Below are 20189 nucleotides of genomic sequence, written 5' to 3'. Positions count from 1 at the left end.
TTTTTTTAATTTTTTTTTTTTTCGGAGCTGGGGACCGAACCCAGGGCCTTATACTGAACCAAATCCCCAACCCCCTGTGGTGGTAATTTTTAAAAGTCGCTCTGTCCCTTTTTATAAAAAGCTTTCTTTCAAGGATTTCACCGTGTGTACATCCGTATTTCTCCAGTAATTGGGTGAGGTGCCCAAGTCATCCCTGATGAACATTCTCACAAAGTCTTTGTTAACTGGGCTGTGTGGAACACATCTGCAGTGTGAACAGTTAGCAGCGTGAACAGCGGGAGCAGAGAGGCTGTTTCGAGGCTCAAACACTTCTCCCTCAAGCGCCAGCTGAGTGAGCAGAGAGTGGCTTCACTTCTGGCCTTCCCACTGCGCCAGACTAACCCTTTCTTCCCAATTTCCTATCATCATAATAAGGATATTTAATAGCTATGCAAATAGCACACTGGAGATGTAATTTATTAGAGTAGGTATCAGAAAGTACCACTTACACACCAGGAGACTGACTTGATAACTCAATTCCACCTGCTTTTATGAGAGGCTTAATCTGCAGGCTTGACTCATCCTCCCCTGTACATGGTAGTCCCATGTGTGGCTTTCAGCCACCACAGAGAGGAACACAAGGTGCCTGCTGTGTCTCCCCTTGAACCTGGAATAGGGCTCAGGCTGCAACCAGCTGTGGGCATCAGGAGCTTTCCACAAACACACATTGTGTTGTGAAAGGGAAACCTCTTTTTCCTAGGGAATCTTTGCACTTAGCTTCCCCAGAACATTCTGGTACACTTGCCCTGATAAACACTGCCAGGGACACAATGGGGATGGATCAGCCCTTGGAGAGGTTCTTACAGAGAATTCTAGAGCACGAGGGTCAAATTATAGTTCTTAGGCTTATGCGCAACTTTGCCATGTCCATCAAGGCAGCCTAGGATAAAAAAATGCTAATAAGGACATCTCTGCTTCCTGATTTCTCTTTTCAAAAGTATAATTGAGATGTGAAAATACACGTTTCCATGGTTAGGATTCCATAGAGGACAAATTGATAGAATGAATATACAAATTAGTACACACATACACATATGGGGGATATTTTTAAGAGTGTGTTGGTTCATGGGTGGTAGTTGTGTCAGACACATTACATAAAGTGAAGGCAAATTTATAACTAGAGCAAGTATCTACTCCAGGAAGGCTAGAGTGTTGTCCCTTCCACAAAGGAAGGAGTCCAACCACCAGGTCACTGGTTAGTCATCCTAGGGAATGGTACCATGTTGAGTCCTCAGTGTTGGTGTCTGCTGTTGGTAGATCTGGCACTCAGCACCAGCTATAGCCAGGTAAACCTTGGTGAATAGAAAATCCATGTTGTCAAGGCCAAATACAATCTACCACTGTGACTACTTTGTTCATGAGCCCATTGGGCAGTGACCAGGATGGTTGGGGAAAGAGGCTGACTCCTTGATTATTGAACTCCTTTACCAAAGTCTTTTGGGTGAACTTTTTATGAGCATTTTCATGGGACACAAATGCCTTCACATCCTTCATCCATTTGGAGAGATCTATCTGTATACTTTTCTCCCAGATGTTTTTTTCTCCAGTTTTCCAACCATAGTCTTTCCAAGTTCTTTACCATCCACCCCAATCCATTGGCTATAGCCCATAAACGATCACATGTTTGGACATTTCTCCTTCCAAACAAGATGAATGGCCATGTGCACTGTCTGAAGTACTGTCCACTGTAAAGATTTCCCTTTGACAGTTTCTTTCAGAGTTGTCCCAGAACGAGGTTGTAAGTCTGTGGCTGTCCACTTCTGTGTGGTACCAGCATAATGTGCAGAATGATCAGTAAGCCAGGCCCTAGTCTTCTCTTCCTCGGCCAGTAGATCACAGGATATACCCCACGAGTCTATAGGGGGATTCTTGGGTGTAGACAGCATTGTGATGAGAGCAGAGACCATAAGCATTTGGGCAACTTCTTCATGTAACTTCGGGACCTGCTCAGGCCCATCACATATATTCCATTTCCATTTGATAATGGATTGTTTCTATGCATATCCTGCTTTATAACTTTGCAGGTCAGAAAATATCCAGCTCATGATGAGAAGCTCAGGACACGTGGCCTATGTCAAATGTTCAGTTTTCACTCTTTGATTAAAGTTTTGATAGTCGACTATCATTCTCCATGATCCATCTGTCTTTTGCACTGACCAGGAGCAAGAAAGAGAGATGTGGTGAGAACGTCTTTTGAGTCCTTGACTAATTTCTGCAGTTCCTCTTTGGATGTAATATTGGTTTTGGTTCACTATTTTCCCAGGGAGAGGCAACCCCAATGGTTTCCTCTGGTCTTTCCAACCATAAAAGTTCTCACTCTACAGGCCAGGGAGTTCTGCCCACTTCTTAGTATATCTATCCCAATTACATATTCTGGAACTAGGGAAATGACCACAGGATAAGATTGGGGACCTATTGAACCTACTGTGGGTCAGACTCAGACAAAATTCCACTAATCACCTGACTTCTTCAGGCTCTACTTTAACTGGAAGGCCACATTGCTTCTTAATCTTCTGGAATCAGCATCAATTCTGAACCAGTATTCAATAGACTTCAGAAAGTCTGGTTGTTTCCTGGTGTTAAGTTTCCTTTGTAAAAGGCTGTAGGTACCTTTGCGGAAGGATTGGAGAACTCTGATATTTGAGCAAAGTCTTTCCTCCAGAAGACCTGTCCTTTTCTTCATTCTTGGGGTTCTAAGTCTACAAACTGGCTCAAATCTGGAAATTGGATTGCAGGCCAATATTTCATTCTGCCATGATGCAAGGAAGTCTTTCTCTTATTTGTCTGAGAATTTTTATGTCAAAGAAAAATGCAGTAGGCTTCTCATCTGTTTCAGGCTTGGGAACACTGTGCCTGATTAGCTAGTCCTAAAGATCCACACGAGTGATACCACCATCGAGTGCAGTTCACCTCTGCTGCCCGTTATTAGTCAGACGATTACGGACATTGTCTTGTCCATGCTGCCCATTATGACAATTACCATTACCTTGCCCTTTGCAATTCAGTGCTGTCACCTGTGCCTCCAGGGCACAATTGCATTCAATTCATCTAATGGAGCAACACCATCTCCATCCCTAAGGTCTGGCACAAGGAAAATGGTGACAAGAAAGCTCTGCAAAGATGCTGGTGCCTCTCTCACCATTCTGTGTCCTATAGGGTAAGCGAGGGGCGTGTCTACTGGGCCTTGCCATTGTGGAGATTGGGTTTTACACAGCAGACCACTCTAGTATTGCACTTTCCCTGAGCCGTAAATTCCCATCAACAATAAGCCAAGGGTTACCCAGCATCTCCAAGCTCTTTTTAGTAGGCTATCTTTAGATAAATGCTTTAGCCAACCAATCAAACTTTAGACATCTTCTTTTCTTAAACCATGAGAGTTTTCATATTAAACTTAGAATTTTATGTTAAACTTCCATTCATACCATATCATATCAATAAATTCAACCTGATCCGGTTTTATGCTCCTTCCCCCATTTTCTCCCCCTTACATTCCATTCCCACGTGTGTTCCCCAGACTTCTGCTCGAACAAATTAGCAAACTCATTAAGCTCTTTAGTGGTATAGCTCACTTCCTCATGGACTTCACTCTGTTTCCCCCTCAGGAGCCTTCTTACATCTACATAGGTCTACAGGCAACTATTAATGGAACCTGAGACATCAGTATTGTCTTGTCAGATATCCACTTCAAAAAAGTTCCTGGCCTTTATCAGACAACTAAGGATTTATTTTGCCAGGCAAAGGTAGAAAGACGACATTTTAGGATTTGGGGTGAGTGCATGTCTTCTGTTGAAGCCGGGATATTATTTCCTTAGGTGAGATAAACCCTTGAGAATCTGAAGGTTCAGCATTCTCAGCCTCAGTGGGCTTCTCCCACACATGCCAAGTTGCAGGATCCTATTCTTTACCAAGTAGTGCCCTTATTTTAACTGCTGACTCCCTCTGTGACTGGAACTTACATTTTTTTTGCTGTAATTCAGCTAATATAATGAGGGCTTTGGTTTGATTTTTCCAAAACTTGAGCTATGTGACTGTTCTCTTCCTGAACATACTTAGAATCCTTTAGGCCATCTTCCTTTGTAATGCTGCAACCCTTTGATACGATTCCTTATGTATGGTTGGTGACCTCCAACCATAAAATTATATTAGTTGCTACTTTATAACTGTAATTTTGCTACTGTTATGAATCAAAATGTAAATATCTGATATGCAATCCCAGTGAAAGGGTTGTTCGAACCTCCAAAGGGGCTGTGACCCATAGGTTGAGAACTGCTGCTTTGCACATTTAGGGCATTCAGTTTTACCACCGAGTTCCCTGTTGGCCTTCCTCATCTTATCCTGGGATGCAGGAAGTTGGTCAATTTTGTCACAGAGATCATTCTTTCCCTCTGTCAGTTTATCCAGAGGCGCTAGGAATCAACCAGCAGCATCAGTTTCCTTATTTTTCCACAAATTGTCAAAAGTTTTATGTAGTCACTAAGTTCCTTGCTTTTCACAATATGTGAATTAAGGTAATCAAGTGCATTTGTCTTGGTAAATTTATAAATTAGTATACACCATGGCTTTTCAGTGCTCCTTAAGCTTCTAAGGGAGGCTTTAGTAACTGAAGGTGTTGGCAAATTGGAAAGCCTATTTCATGTACTTAAAAAATTCATCCTTATACTTCTTTTGGTCTAAAACCACTCCTGGTAACAAGAATTGTGTTAGTTAGGGCTCTTTAGAGAAATGGAACAGACAAAATTATATCTATCTATCTATCATCTATCTATCTATCTATCTATCTATCTATCTATCTATCTATCTATCTAGTTTATTAGTGTGTCTTACACGCAGTGGTCCAACTATTCCAAAAATGACTGTCTCATGATGGGAAGTCCAAGAATCCAACAGTTTTTCAGTCCACGAGGCTGAATATCTCAGATGATCTTTGGTAAACGCTGGAATCCTGAAGAGTTAGGATCTAATGCCCTGGAGGGGATAAACTTGTGAGAAAGAGTGAGGGCAGGCAGGAAAGAGCAAAGGCTTTTTTCTTCCATATCTTCTATATAGGCTGCCACCAGAAGATGTGACCCAGATTTAAGGTAGATATCACCACCTCAAAAGATCCAGTCAAGAAAAATCCCTCACAGGTATACCTAGTGTCTTAGTTATTATTCTGTTGCTGTGAACAGACTCCATGACCACAGCAACTCTTATAAAAGAAAACATTTAGTTGAAGGTTTGCTTACAGTATCAGAGAGTTAGTTCCTTGTCATCATGGCGGGAAGCAGACAGGTGTGCTGTTAAAGCAGTAACTGAGAGTTTTAAATCCTGATCTGTGGATAACAGGCAGAACACAAGACACTGGACCTGGTATTGAAACCTTTGAAACCTTAAAGCCCACTCCCAGTGACACACTTCATCTGGCAGGGCCACACCTACTCCAAGAGAGACTCACCTATTCCAACACACCCTAATATTTTCAAACATTTCAACAACTGGAGACCAAGTGTTCAAACATATGAGTCTAAGGCCATTTTCATTTAAACCACCACCCTCAGCAGCTTTGGTCAATTCTGAATAGAGTGAATTATGCTAGTAAGCCAGTTCTTCGTGGGAAGAGCCCACTAATACTTGAATTGTTGGTCACCTTCCCTGATGTAAGTTTTCCCAAAATGGTCAGTGGAAAGATGGCTACAGTTGACTCTCATGAGTCATGGATCACACTGGAGCACCTGTGAGTGCACACTACCAATCACACCCTCACTCTCACGTTTTTAAACCTCTGTCACTACTGTCACTTATCCAGATGGTAGGGATGTGAGAGATCTGTTCAGCAGAGAAGGTAGGCAGTTCTACTGTTCTAACAAAAGCCCAAAGGTTATGGCTTCTGAAAGTGATTTTACTGTGCTCACAGATTTTATAGGTCAGGAATTTGGACAGAAGAGATCTGAGGATAGTTTATCTCTGATTCAAGATAAGGGCAGCTCAGGGTCCATAGGTGCTGGGGTACTGGATTCATCTAGAAAGCATTCTTCCTTAGTGCTGATGTTGCTCTTGGCTTTTATGTAGACCCCAGAGGAGAGCATCTAAACACGGTTTCTATGAGCAGTTGCTCTTTCATGGATGGTAATTGGGTTCTAAGATGAAGAATCCAAGAGGCTTTAATGTTCACAATATAGACTTGTTTCTTGTTTGTTTGCATTTTGCTATTGGAGGGGACCTTGTAAGAATTAAGTTGTAGATGTGTATACAGCCTACTTATCAGGAGGAGTCTCAAACTCGCTTTGTAAGAAGAGGATGTAAAATAGAAGGAATTTTTTTGTGGCCATTTTTGGAAAACTTTGTGTGCCAGAGTCAATGTGCAGAGAACTCTGTTTCCAAATATTTTTATAATTTTTTATGTGTATGGATGTTTTTGCCTGCATGAATGTCTGTGCACCATGTTTGGTATGCCCATGGAGGCCAGAAGAGGGCATTGGAACTTCTAGAGCTGAAGTTACAGATGGTTGTTAGCCACTGTGTGGGTGCTGGGATCAAACCCTGGTCCTCTGTAAGAGCAGTCAATGCTCTTAAGCACTAAGCCATCTTGCTAGCCCTGTGTATGGAGAATTATTTTTAAAAATGGGCTTAGAATTATTTTCTGTTTGATTCTTTACAAAACATCCCTTGAACTACTGAGACCGCTCACCCCCATCCCCACTACCAGAGAGATAGCTAAGACTTCTCTCTAGGTATTTGTATTTTATGCTCAGGTAACAAAAACTGAAAGGATTATACTAATTTAAGGAAACAGAAAAGGAATGTTCCATCCATCCATCCATCCATCCATCCATCCATCCATCCATCTAACCTATCCATCCACCCAGCAGAAGTTTATCGGACTGTATTCCTGGCACTATCCTAAGTTTTGTATACTAGATAGCTGTGATTCTGCATTATTTTTGATGCTTTGAAGACAATTAGCCAATGAGGTAACAAATAAATAAGAATGTTCTTGAAAGTTTATGACAATGATAGACTGTATATTTTTACCAAAATTTCTACTGCTCTGATAGATATCTAACATAACTATTTAAAAGAAGGAAATATTAACTAGCTCGTGTTTTCAGGTCACCCAGAACAATTGTATCTAGGCTGTGAAGAAGCAGAACAACATTGTGGGAAGCAAACAGGTTCCCTCACAGCAGCCAAGAAGCAGAGAGTTACAGGAAAGGGCTGGTGGCCCTGTATAACTTTTCATTGAACACTCCACTGGCCAGATCTCCTCAGCTTGTGTCTTGCCTTCTATAGTATAGTTGCCGCTTTCCAACAATCTATTTCAATTTTGAATCAACAGCTGGAATAGTCTATTGATGAAGTAATGGATCTTATGATCCAATCACTTGCCAAAACACCCACCTCTGAGCACTGCATGGAGAACCAGTCCTTCGATGTCTTTTGGGGACACTCTATATCCAATATATAGTAGTATATGATTGAGTGTCAGGGAGAGCGTACATGTTGGTTGGAGGGTTGGGGCAATTTTTCTAAAGCATAAAGGGGTGGGTGAACATGGAAAGAGTGTCTCAGAACAGTCTTTGGATCTGCCTCATCCCTATTTCTTAATGTAAATATGGCTAAAAACAGTGAACCATAGCCATGCCATAAGCTGGGTGTTATTATGTTTGAATTTTCCTCCCCCAAATAAATTGCACTGGTTCTACATTACTTTGACATAAGCTAGAGTCATCAGAGAGGAGGAGCCTCAATTGAGAAAATGCCTCCATTAAATCCATCTGTAAGGCATCCATCTCCTTAATTAGCAATAGATGAGGAAAAGCCCAACTCATGGTGGGTGGTGCCATCCCTAGGCTGTGGTCCTAGGTTCTATACGAAAGCAAGCTGAGAAGCCATAGGGGAGTAAGTCAGGGAGCAGCACCCCTTTGTGGCCTCTGCATCAGCTCCTGCCCCAAGTTTCAGCCCTGTTTGGGTTCCTATCCTTACTTCCTTCAATGACAACTATGATGGGAAAATGTAAGCCAAGTTAACCCTTTCCTCCCTAGCTTGTTTTGGTCATGGTGTTTCATTGCAGCAATAGAAATGTTCACTACTACATAAATGAGCACATTACTGTTAAATTCAGCTTTATTTACATTTCTAGAACATGGGCAGAAACATCCAGATTCTTTACCAGAATGTAACATGAATAAACCTCTAATCCTGTTCCTGATAGAGTCCGTATTCTTGGAAACCTCATGAATGCGAGCTGCACAGCCTGTCTGTCTATTTGTATTCAGTCTTGCAAACTTCCAGCAGACATGTAAGCAGAGTTCTGCCTATAGGATTCTATGCTATTTTTCCAAGCCTGTGGCCTTCAACTCATCCACATTCTCCTCACAAACCAGTTTTAAAGGCCTAAGAACCACATGGTCAGGTTTATCAGAGGAACAACCTCACTCTTGATGACAATTTTCTATATTAGCAAATTTCTCCCCACTACAACAAAGACCCCAACAGAAATTACAAGTTACCTTTGTTCATAGTTCTGGTTGGTCCATCATGGTGGGAGGATAGTAGTGTGACTCTATGTCTGAGGGAGAGCTCCATGGTGGGAAAAAGAAGCAGAGAAAGAATGGCAACAGGTCTTGGCAGTAGCCCTCAATGCCTGTTGCCTGTGACTTATCTCCACTAGTCAGTCCTTACCTTGTAAGATTTGCATAACCTCCTAAACCAGTGGCATCAGCCTGGAGAACAAGTGTATAAACAGCCTATGAGGATATTTCATATTTAAACCATAAGTGATCACTTTCTTCTTTTAAATCAGATTGTCATTTTCTTGCTGTGATAGGATTCTTATCACTGAAAAATGCATCTGAGATAGCGTAAGGCTCAAAGCGAGTTTTAAATACCGGGAGACCACCCCAAGTGAGACACGAGAACGGAGTTCGATGCAAACACAAGAGGTTTATTTTTCCAGCGTGTCGCTGTCAACCCTCAATCAGTCCCTCATGGTGAGTGACTAGAAGACGACCCCTAATGGCTATAACAAGCAGTTTTTATACTTTTTTATGGGTACAGGTTACATCAGCAAGGTTACAGTTTAAACTTATTGGCTAAGCATATTGACCTTTGAATCTATTGGCTAGGAAGCATATGACATATATTTGAACTCTATCTGGGACCAGAGTGTCAGGTAACTGTCAGTACATTCTGTGGTTTTTCAAGAATGTCCCTGCTCCTCCCAAGAACTATGAGTAGAGCATGAACTTGGTCTAGCCTTGACCCAAGGCGGGAAGCTGGTACTTGGCCTAATCTTGACCTGAGGTGATGGGTGTAAGGCTAGTGAAAGCCGTAGGGTCCTTCACAGGAACCCCATAACCTACCTACTTTCTACCAGGCCAAGCTTCTTAATAGCTCTTACAGTCCAGTAAGAGCTAGGGTCCTTCAATAGCATAAGGGAGAAGTTACTTTGGCTTGCAGGGATTTGAATTCATAATGGTGAAGAGTGAACCAAGGTATGACAAGTTCATATCGTGGTGGCCAGGAAGCTGAGTGGGATACCTAGGTGAGAAGTCTCTCTTATTGCCCACCCCTCACCTCCACATGCACCCCCCCTCCCAAGATTCCCTGCCTATGGGCTAGTGCTGTTCACATCTGGGGTGGGTTCATTCCCATTGAGTAAACATTGTTTGGACACACTCTCACCCAGAACTGTGCTTCATAAACCTAGATGCTTCTCAGTCTCATGATGGTGAAGGTCAACCACCATCCTTTCCACTGATCTGCTTGAGCTCCTGACACATTTTGACTATGATTCCCCCATCAGACGTATAACCTTAAAGTGTTTTCTCTCCAAGTTTTTATAACCTAGAAAAAGTGCCAACTCTTCATGAAAATATAGAAATAAGAGGACATCATTTTTTAGCAATGGTTTCCTGCCTAGCCTGTCGTGGCCCTGGTGGGACAGAGTGACATGGTTCCTGCCCCTGGAACAGGGCCCTGGTGTGAGCCTCCACGAGTGTCATTGACTGCTGTAAACAGAAGGCTTGATTGGGTAATAACATACATATTTTCACATTCTTCCGAGTAAGGTCCTCTCTGTTGATGTTAATCAGAGACCGCATGAGTCCAGGAGTCAAAGGTGTGGCTAATAGCTCCACAAAATGGTAAACACAAGACAGCCCTTGAGGCTGTGGAAAAGAGCTCTAAATACATGAGTTTAAAATATATATAATTTCTCAACTACACAAAATATAAGGATGCAATCTGAATTATGGGGGCGTCACGAATCTAAAGGAACAAAAGCAGCTGTGCTATGAGCCAGCTTGCCAAAAAGATACAAAGACAGGCAGATTCCTGAGTTCAAGGTGAGGCTGGGACACAGCAAGATTAGGCCCAGGTGTGGTAGAAACGGTCCTTTCAGGCCAGGCTCCATCCAACCAGCTTATCCCTGTGCTTAACAAAGGCAGACAGATCTCTGAATTCTTTTGCAATGTTAAGAAAAAAATGTATGCTTGCTCTCTCTTAATCAAAAGACTGAGGTCGTGGGATGCTGATTTATAAGATAATCAGAAGGAAAACCTGGAGTAATGACTGGATTGATGTGTAAAGTAAAAGACTGGGCTTCTGCTAGGTAGGAGCTATCCAGAGAATCTTGCAGAATAAAAAGAGAGAACTACTTGGAGAACAGACAGACATGTACAGACAGACTGATGCAGAGACAGACAGACAGACAGAAACACACACACACACACACACACACACACACACACACACACAAGCAAGCAGAATATAGATGTAAATCTCCAAAGGGAAAACAGAACATAGAAAGAAGCAGACTGGAAAAGCTGTATCAAGCAGAACACAGGTCATCAGCTTGGATCCAGGATTTGACTTCAAGGCATTCTTTTCGCCATTCCCAGACACCCCTTCTCCCAGAACCCCTCTCCATGCCAAGACTGGGCTTTGGAAATTTTCTATTTATTACAAATTACATTTGATATTTGACAGTTTGGAAACAATAGGATGGATATATCTATATTCCTGTGTATCTGTGTTACTCTGTCAGTTCTGTGAACACATCCACTTATAGAGCCCAAGCCTAAATTTTCTGCATTTGTCCCAGAGAAAATGGAGTTGGATACTCAAGAAGAAAGCCTAATTTATGTTACCAGCTCTTTGAAAATAAAATCTATCATTGTCATTCAGAGGTTGAATGTGTCCCTGAGGAAGGCAGGAAGGTAAGTAAAGAACTTTTCATTTTTCTCAGCGTTATTGTTTCTGTTTCAGAGTTTATTTTTGTAATAGTTTAACAAAGCAGAGGAATTATCTGTCCTTCCATCAAGTGTTATGTTCTTTGTAAAGTCTACTGAGCTCTACCTCTCCCGTAATCTCTATCTTGCTCCAGCTCAACTCTAGACACACACACACACACACACACACACACACACACACACACACACACACTCACACTCACTCACATTTGTCAATATCAAATAGTGTTTTTAATGAGAGCCTTCTTGAAGAAGGTTTATGACCAGTACGGAGCCTCACTGTAGTCAAAACACACTGAACACTTTCTTTGGACAGGTTCTAGGTTAAGCAACGGACATAAAATATTCCATATGTCTTAACTTCACTTGCCATATTTGCACAGAGTTAAGTAACTTGCTCAAAAATAGCAAAGAAACAAACTTTAGAGCTCTTGAACCTGTATTATAAGGCTTGATGGATGGACATCTGCCCATAGCAAGGCTACAGTCTTCTCCTGATTATGTTTATGATTTTGATTCTGATTATGACCTCTAATGAAGGGTCAGTAATACTGAAATTAAGGTCAATGTGGGTCAGCAAGACTGATTTGCAGGTTGGTTTCATGTGGGCTCCTTCTCTTTGAGCTCTTCCATTGTTTCACTCTATCCCTTACTAATATATTTTCTTCTCTTCTATTCTTGAAATCTTGGAGTAAAGTACACATTATTTGGTTGGGAATACTATTGCTGTGATGAAAGGGGAAAGGGTTATATGGCTTACCTGTCACAGTCCCCTGAGGGAAGCCAAGGCAGGAACTCAAGCAGGGCAGGAACCTAGAGGCAGGAGCTGATGCAGAGGCCTCAGAGGGGCTCTGCTTACTGGCTCCCTCCACATGGTTTGCTCAGCTTACTTTCTATAGAAGCCAGGGCCACCATCACAGGGTTTGTACCACCCACAATGGGCTGGGCCCTCCCCATCAATCCCTAATTAAGAAAAATGCCCTATAGATTTTTCTCAATTAAAGTTCCCTTCTCTTCTATTACTTTAGCTTGTATAAAATAGAATAAAACCAGTCATCACAGATTTATGAGACTCAAGGCCATCAAGACCCGAAAGGAAGAACAAAGAAAATTGGCTGGAGAGTATCTTAGGAGACTTAATAAGCACATTTACTATGGAGAGCAGGAATAGTTTGGAGTGATGCATGCCCTTTGATCCAAAATTAAATACACTATCCAGTGAGGCACCATTATTCTGAGCTGGTATTTTGTCAGGCGGTCGGCTGTGTTGGTGGTTGCTGAGCTTGCTGGAGGCAGAGCCACTGATGAAAGCATCATCCCCAGATAAAAACAACAACGGTGGCTTTTGTCAGGTGTAGTAGTGTGTGGTGTCTTCTCTCAGCTACACTATCTACATCATGTACAAGAGCCAAGGTGAGAGTGCACATGGATGTGAAATGAAAAGGAAATAGAGGGTGGAATTGTGTTGAGGAAAGGGGCAATAGAACATGTGTGATGGGAAAGCAGAAAGGAGGATACGGGGGGTGGGAAGGAGCAGCGGTTGGGAAGGTTGTTCTGAGGAAGGGGAGACGTGAGTCAGCAAACGTGTTCTAATGACACCCAATAGGAGTGAGTGTTACTGTTGTTTTTATACTCTGTTACTACGCAGAATAAGATGAATCCTCAGAGGCTCTGGGCGCAAGATACGTATTGATTTTATGTCACCCAATATTTGCTCTTCATTCATCCCCAAGAACTCAATTCCACTTGGTTGTCCAGTGACAAGTGCTAGGTGTGGTGATGAATGCCTGTCATTTTGGCCTCAGGAGATGGAGAAAGGGGGACCTCGAGTTTCAGGCCAGGCAGAGATGTGGAGACCCTGTTGGGAAGGGTGGGGCATGATGAGCAGCCCAATCTGCTGTGAGGATCAGATTCATCCCTGGAATTGAGATGGAGGGCACTGAAGTCACCGACGACAATGACGATGGCGACTTACAGAAGTGTGTGCCTGCTTTCACTGTATTTAACGGTCTGACAGTTTGATGCACATTTTAGGGCTGAAGAACTATTTATGCAACTTTGGAAACCTAAACAGAAAAAAGGATAAGAAAGACAAAACTGTACATAAACATACAATCCAGTGTGCAATCAAGTGCAGTTTGTCTTTTAATGAAGAGCTTCAGTGTTTGACGTATCAGAATGTTTGATGTATAGTTATTCCTAGTACATACTCAAGTGACTACAAAGTGCTCTCTTTGATAAGTCTGTACGTCCCAGCTTCATCACAGATAAATGTCGGTAAAGTAATCACTTGGCCCAAGGACACTGACATTTTACACATTTAAAATGCGTTACCAAATGACTTTCTAAGGATAATCACACAAATTTAATTCTCTCCCTCCTCTTCCTTCCTTCCTTCCTTCCTTCCTTCCTTCCTTCCTTCTTTCCTTCCTTCCTTCCTTCCTTCCTTCCTCCTTCCTTTCTTCCTTCCTTCCTTCATCTCTTTCTTTTTCTTCTTCTTTATTTTTTTTTAGATTAAGGCCTAAAATTCATAATGATCACCTTTCCCCTGGCTCCCCTATGTTGGAATTAAAGAAGTGCAACACCACACACAGCTACAATTTTTTAAATTATTTTTATTTTTCATCTTTTGATTATTATATGACTAAATCATTTCTTCCTTACTTTTCTCCTGTCTAGTGCTTATCACATACTCTTTCTTGCTATCTTTTAAATTCATGGCTATTCTTTTCTTTTTGCCTGTTTTTCTCTTTTAATGAAAATAGAATTTTTTCATATAAATTATAACCATATAGCTGTTGTGGTATTCCTTTTCCCCCTCTATTGTTTTCAGTGCCTCCCTACCTCTCCTCTCATCTGGACGACCTCCTCTCTGTCTCTCAATAGAAAATAAACAGGCTTCTAAGGGATCATAATAAGATAAAATATAATATAATAAGATAAAACCAAAATAAGCATGACAGAATAGGACAAAACAAGTAGAAGGAAAAGAGCCTCAGGCACAGGAAACTGAAATAGATGAAACCTACTGTTTATATCCTTCCATCCTTTTACACGTGGATGGTGCACGGGCTGGTGTTGTGTGTCAACTTGACACAAGCTGGAGTTATCACAGAGAAGGGAGCCTCCCTTGAGGAAATGCCTCCATGAGACCCAGCTGTAAGGCATTTTCTCAACTAGTGATCAAGGGGGGACCCAGCCCATGGTGGGTGCTGCTATCCCTGGACTGGTTCTATAAGAAAGCAAGCTGAGCAAGCCAGGGGAAGCAAGCCAATAAGTAACATCCCTCCATGGCCTCTGCATCAGCTCCTGCTTCCTGACCTACTTGAGTGCCAGTCCTGACTTCCTTTGGTGGTGAACAGCAATGTGGAAAGTGTAAGCTGAATAACCCTTTCCTCCCCAGCTTGCTTCTTGGTCATGATGTTTGTGCAGGAATAGGAACCCTGACTAAGACAGATGGTATCTATCCTTCATGTTAATCTGGGTTTCTTGGATGCACCGGAAGGATTGATCTTGTTTTCATAGCTGCTTCATTAGCCTGTGTCTTTCTACTGGGGGAGTTGAGACCATTAATGTTGAGAGATCTCAATAAGCAGTGACTGTTGATTCCTGTTACTTTGTTGTTGTTGTTATTGTTGTTGCTGTTGTTGTTGTTGTTGTTGGTGGTGGTGGTGGTGGTGGTGGTGGTGGTGGTGGTGTGTGTGTCCCTTTTGATTTCTCGTTCTGGGATTATTTATTCCTGTGTTTTTTTGGGCGTGGTTTACCTTCTCAGGTTGAAGTTTTTCTTCTAGCCCTTCTTGCAGGGCTGTATTTCTAACTAGATATTGCTCACGTTCAGTTTTATCACGTATATCTGTTCTTCTAACAGAGCCTGCGCAGTCTGTACAGTGTTACTTGGATGTATGTTTTCAGGGACCGCTCATCTGGTATTGAGTGAACCAGTTGGAGGGCTTTGCCCAAGACCATCTCCCGGTCTCAGAAGTCCTCAGTTGCCTGTAGTTCTTTGGGCTTCTGTTCCATCGTTGGAGACTTTCCTTGTCCTTCTGATGTCCATTGCCCTTGCTCAGCTCATGTTTGGGCAGTCATGTTGGTGACACTCTACAGGTTCATGTTCTGATATTACTAGGAGACACAATTTCACACAGAATCCCTGATCCTCTGGCTTTTGACAATCTTTCTACCCCCTCTTCTGCAATGTTACCTGGGCCCTAGGTGTAGGAATGTTTAGTAGATGTAGCCATTGGAACTGGACTCCACAGCTCTGCAATTTGATTGACTGTCATTTTTTACAATGGTCTCTGTCTGTTATAAAGAACAGTTTCCTGGCTGAGGCATGAAGACTACACTTACCTGTAGGTATAAGGGCAATGTTTAGATTGTTGTCAGGAATTGTGCTTTTTAATAAATTAGTGGCTGTAGATTCTCCTCCAATAATCAAGACCTTAGTAGCGTTGAGTAGCTAGCCAGGTTTTCAGTACCAGACTTAGTTTCTCTTCTATTGATCAGGTCTTGAGTCCAATTATCCAAGGTATACACACCACTACCACACATTCAGGGTTATCATGCCACAGTCTTTCTGCTTATTCCCATTCCTCTCTTCAACCCACAATATTCATTCCTGCATTTTTTTCTGTATTTTCTTTAGATTTGGTTTGTTGGTTGTATGAATTTTCAGGCTGTTTATGTCATAGAAAGTTTTCCTTTCTCCTTCAGTCATGGCTAGGTATATTAGTCTAGCTCAGCTGTCAGAGTCTTTTAGTACTTAGAGCCATTGTTCTAGGCTCTTCTGGCTTTTGAATTTCCACTGAGAAATCAGCTTTTATTCTGATGAGTTTTCCTTTTTTTTCAAAATTTTATTAAATCTTTTTTTTTTCACACTCCAGATTTTATCCCCCTTCTGGTCCACCCTCTGACTGTTCCACATCCCATCCTTCTCCCCCTCCCCCACTGCCTATCCCCATCTCTGTGAGGGTTTTCAAGTGATTTTTTTTCCTCTTACAGTTTTCAATAAACTTTCTTTGATCAACTTAGTGTTTTAACTATGATACGCTATGGGAATTTTCTTTCCTGGTTTTGTCTGTTTGGTGTCCTTGTGCTTCTTGTATTTGTGCAGATATGTCTTTCCTGAGTTTGGGGAAGTTTTCTTCTATGATGTTGTTGGTGATCTGGTCTATAGCATTGATTTGGGGTTCGTTTCTCCTTTCTATGTCTATAATTCAAAGACCTGGCTTTTCACAGTGCTTCACAATTCCTGTGTCTTCCTTTCCTGTGTTTTAATTTTTCACATCCCTTGCCTATTCAGTCCTGGTCCTCTAGTGTATCTTCAACTCCTGGTACTCTCTCTTCTGCTTGCTTCATTACACTTGTAAGGCTTTCTTTTTGGGTTGTCCAGTTGACCTATTGGGTTTTTCAACCCCATTTTTCTTCAGCTTGAATCCTCTTTGATGTTTCTAGCACCTAATTGAACTCTGTTCTCAAATCTTCGATATCAATATGGAAGACAATTGTCTTTATTATCCCCGAGAGCCTTATGTTTGTGTTTGCCAGGGCATCACTCAGGCATTTGTTCTCCCTACGTTCATTGAGGGGTGTGTGTGTGTGTGTGTGTGTGTGTGTGTGTGTCTGTCGTCTGTCTGTCTGTACGGGTTGGTAGTCGAAGTCTGGACAATGGCACGTATACTTTGTGGCAGGTGTGAGTACGGAAAGGTTATTGGCTGATCAGACTGTCAGTCATTTTTCCTTCCAAACACACTTCTTCAGTCACGAAGTCACAGCTGGCATTTTATTAGACATCATCTTCATTTGACCAAAGTCTGCGGGATGGGATTAGTTTTTATCCACCTATACATCTGATACAGGAGTAGACTGTAGAATATAAAAGGAGCTGAAGAAAACTGAACACCAAGAGAAAATAACAATTTAAAATGGAATATAGAACTAAACAGAGGGTTCTCCAAAGATGAACCGCAAATGGCTGAGACACACTTAAGGCATCCTCAGCTATGCTGGAAATGCAAATGACAACTACTTTGGGGTTTCATCTGACACCAGTCAGAATGGCCAAGGTCACGAAGCCCAATGCCACCCCATGCTGGCAAGGATTTGGAAAGAGAAAAACGTATTCATTGCGTTCATGTAGAGCACTGTGGAAATCGATGTTGCAGCCCCTCAGGAGGGCTGGAATAGATCTAACTCTTGGACATGTACCCAAAGGACTCTACATCTACAACAGAGAGCTTGTTCAACCATGTTCATGTCTGCTATATTCATAACAGACAGAAATTGGAAACCGCCTGGATGTCCATCAGCTTGTGAATGGATAATGTGGTATATTTACATAATAAATAGTATTCATCCGTCGAAACAAATAAAATGTATATGTAAATGGATGGATCTAGAGACAATCACTTTTCGTCATATAACCTAGACTCCTTAAAGATTAATGTTAGCGTTAAGCTTCAGATGTGTGTGTCTCCAACAGAATAACCAACCACAGAGGTGAGGTGGCCAGTTAGGAACCATCATGGATCCGGGAATCTTCCAAGGAAGGGTAAGTAGAATCCAGTGTTATAAAGAGACAAAGTGGGAATTGGAATAGGGGGATCAAGTGGGAAAGGAGATGGTAGAACAATGTAAAGAAGGAAATATAGGCAGGGGCAACTAATACTAAAGACCTTTAGAAAAACCACATGAAAACCTACTATAGCAGAAGCTTCCTAAGACTATAAAAGGAATTAAGTGGAGTCATTATATAATGGGGAGACAGTGTTTCAACTAGACATCTTATGTTACCAAGTAAAGCCTCCCTTCTCAGTAACAGGTTCCATTTTGTTGAGTCATTGTACAAAGGCGTCTATAGACACCTCCTCCAAATATACAAGCTACTGGTTACCTTCCACAACCTGATCCCTCAGCCCTCATCAGAGAAGTTAACCCAGAGACCCACAACCATACATGTGCAGAGAGAGAGAGAGAGAGAGAGAGAGAGAGAGAGAGAGAGAGAGAGAGAAAGACATCAGAGCACTCAACCCTAAATAGGGTGTCTTTATCAGGCCTCCTTCCTCAAGGCTCAAGGATCTATACAGGAGAAGAACCAGAGGTGGTGGATGGATACAGGGAAACAGTGTCTTCCATACTCAGGGATCAGCAAGACAGATGCATCTGTGAACTCACAGAGACTGTGGCAGACCTGCATAGGTTCAAAGCCAGATGGGAGAGAGTAGACACAAAGTCCCACCACTGACCAAGAAGTTATTTGCAATTGATACCCACTGGAAAAGGATAATCAGTTTTCTCCAATAGAGTATCACTGGGCATATCAACCACAGCCCAGGTCTAGGCCCCATGCCAAGATGTAGTTGTCCAACACAAAACAGACTCCATGGTTTTTGTTTTTGTTTTTGTTTTTGTTTTTTATTTCTGTGCCTTTTGTTTCATTCTGTTTTGGTTTGGTTTGGTATTTTCTGTTCTATTGAGTTTTGCTTGTTTTATTTTATTTTTTTTTCTTTTGTGGGGAAGGAGAAAACGCAGTTGAGTGTGCAGGAGGTGGAGATAATCTGAAAGGAGCTGAGGGAGGGGAGAGAAAATGCTCAGAATATATCGTTTGAAAAAATTAAGTTAAAAAATAAAGTAAGCAGAAAGTCATTTCATAGTTTTTCTAAGTTTGCTTCTTTGCCTGTTATCTAGGCTTATGCTAACTGGTGTGTATGATTGTTCATTAAAAATAAGTAAACATGGCTTTGCAGACACCTCTGTCTCCTGTCACCATTTGCTGTAGCTATGTTCTTCGATATCATGACCCAGGGCAAGCCCTCCTCTCCTTCAAGCTGTTTGTGGACAAAGTTCTGAAAACTTCTGTGGTCTAAGCACTGGAGACAGTGGATTTAGATACAAAGGTTCCTTTTTTCACAGGATTCATGTGTCAGGGTGGTGACCTCACACACCGTAAGGCACTGGCAGGTCCATCTGCAGAGAGAAATTTGAGGATGAGAACTTTATTTTGTTGAATGCAGGTCCTGGCATCTTGTCCATGGCAAATGCTGGACCAGACACAAATGGTTTCCAGTTTTTGTTTTGTTTTGTTTTTGTTTGTTTGTTTGTTTGTTTGTTTTTATCTGCACTGCCAAGACTGACTAGCTAGACAGGAAGCATGTGGTCTCTGGGACACTGAAAGAAGCTGTGAGTATTGTGGAAGCCATGGAGAGTTTTGGGTCCAGGAATAACAAGACCAACAAGAAGATCATTTCCGACTGCAGACAACTCTAATTCTTTTAACTTGCAGGCCTCTTACCCACCAGACCATTCCTTCTGTAGCTCAGGAAAGAACTCCCGCCCCATCTGTTCACAATACCCTGTAATCTCTTTTCTTATTGAAATTCTTTGGCTTCTGTATTTTCCTCATTCCCCTCCAAATATAGCTGGATTGTGGAGTTAAGTTTATGATTATAAATAAAAACTAAATAAGAAAAACATTAAGTAAATATGTAGTGGTTCTGTCCAGGTCTGCTTTTCTGTTGTAATAAAATATTAGAGACCAGGTATGACAGTCACTGTTAACTGTCACCAGTTTGGAATCACCTAAGGCCACCCTCCAGGCTTACCTGTGAGGGATTATTTAGTCTCTGGGAATTCCTGTGGGAAGAACCCTCTTAAAGATAGGTAGCACTCTCTGGGCTTGGGTTCTGGACTATACAAAAAGGAGAAGACCTCTCTTCTCCTCAGAGGCTGTTGACCACCTGCCCACGAGGAGAAAGGGAACAAAGGAGTGACTAAGGTTCAGTCATCCATGTGTATGGATGGAATGACCTCCGAAGACTGTTGCAATAAGATGAGTCTTTATTGTTTCAGGGATAGGGTATGTAAGGGCTTTTTTAGGGGTACAGAGGGAAAGGGTTAATTGGTCACAGTATCAAGCAAGCA

The 20189-nt window shown here is 41.9% G+C and overlaps 1 pseudogene; it reads left to right on the top strand.

The window, feature by feature from the left end:
* Positions 1-19049: 19049 nt before the first annotated feature.
* LOC148000994 (peptidyl-prolyl cis-trans isomerase A-like) lies at positions 19050-19535 on the top strand (annotated as a pseudogene).
* The last annotated feature ends 654 nt before the right edge of the window (positions 19536-20189 follow it).

The sequence above is a fragment of the Rattus norvegicus genome, chromosome 15, assembly GCF_021556685.1.
Source record: "Rattus norvegicus strain SHRSP/BbbUtx chromosome 15, alternate assembly SHRSP_T2T, whole genome shotgun sequence".
Taxonomy (NCBI): Eukaryota; Metazoa; Chordata; class Mammalia; order Rodentia; family Muridae; genus Rattus; species Rattus norvegicus.
Note: the sequence above shows the minus strand (reverse complement) of the source record. Positions and strands in the feature narration are given on the sequence as shown.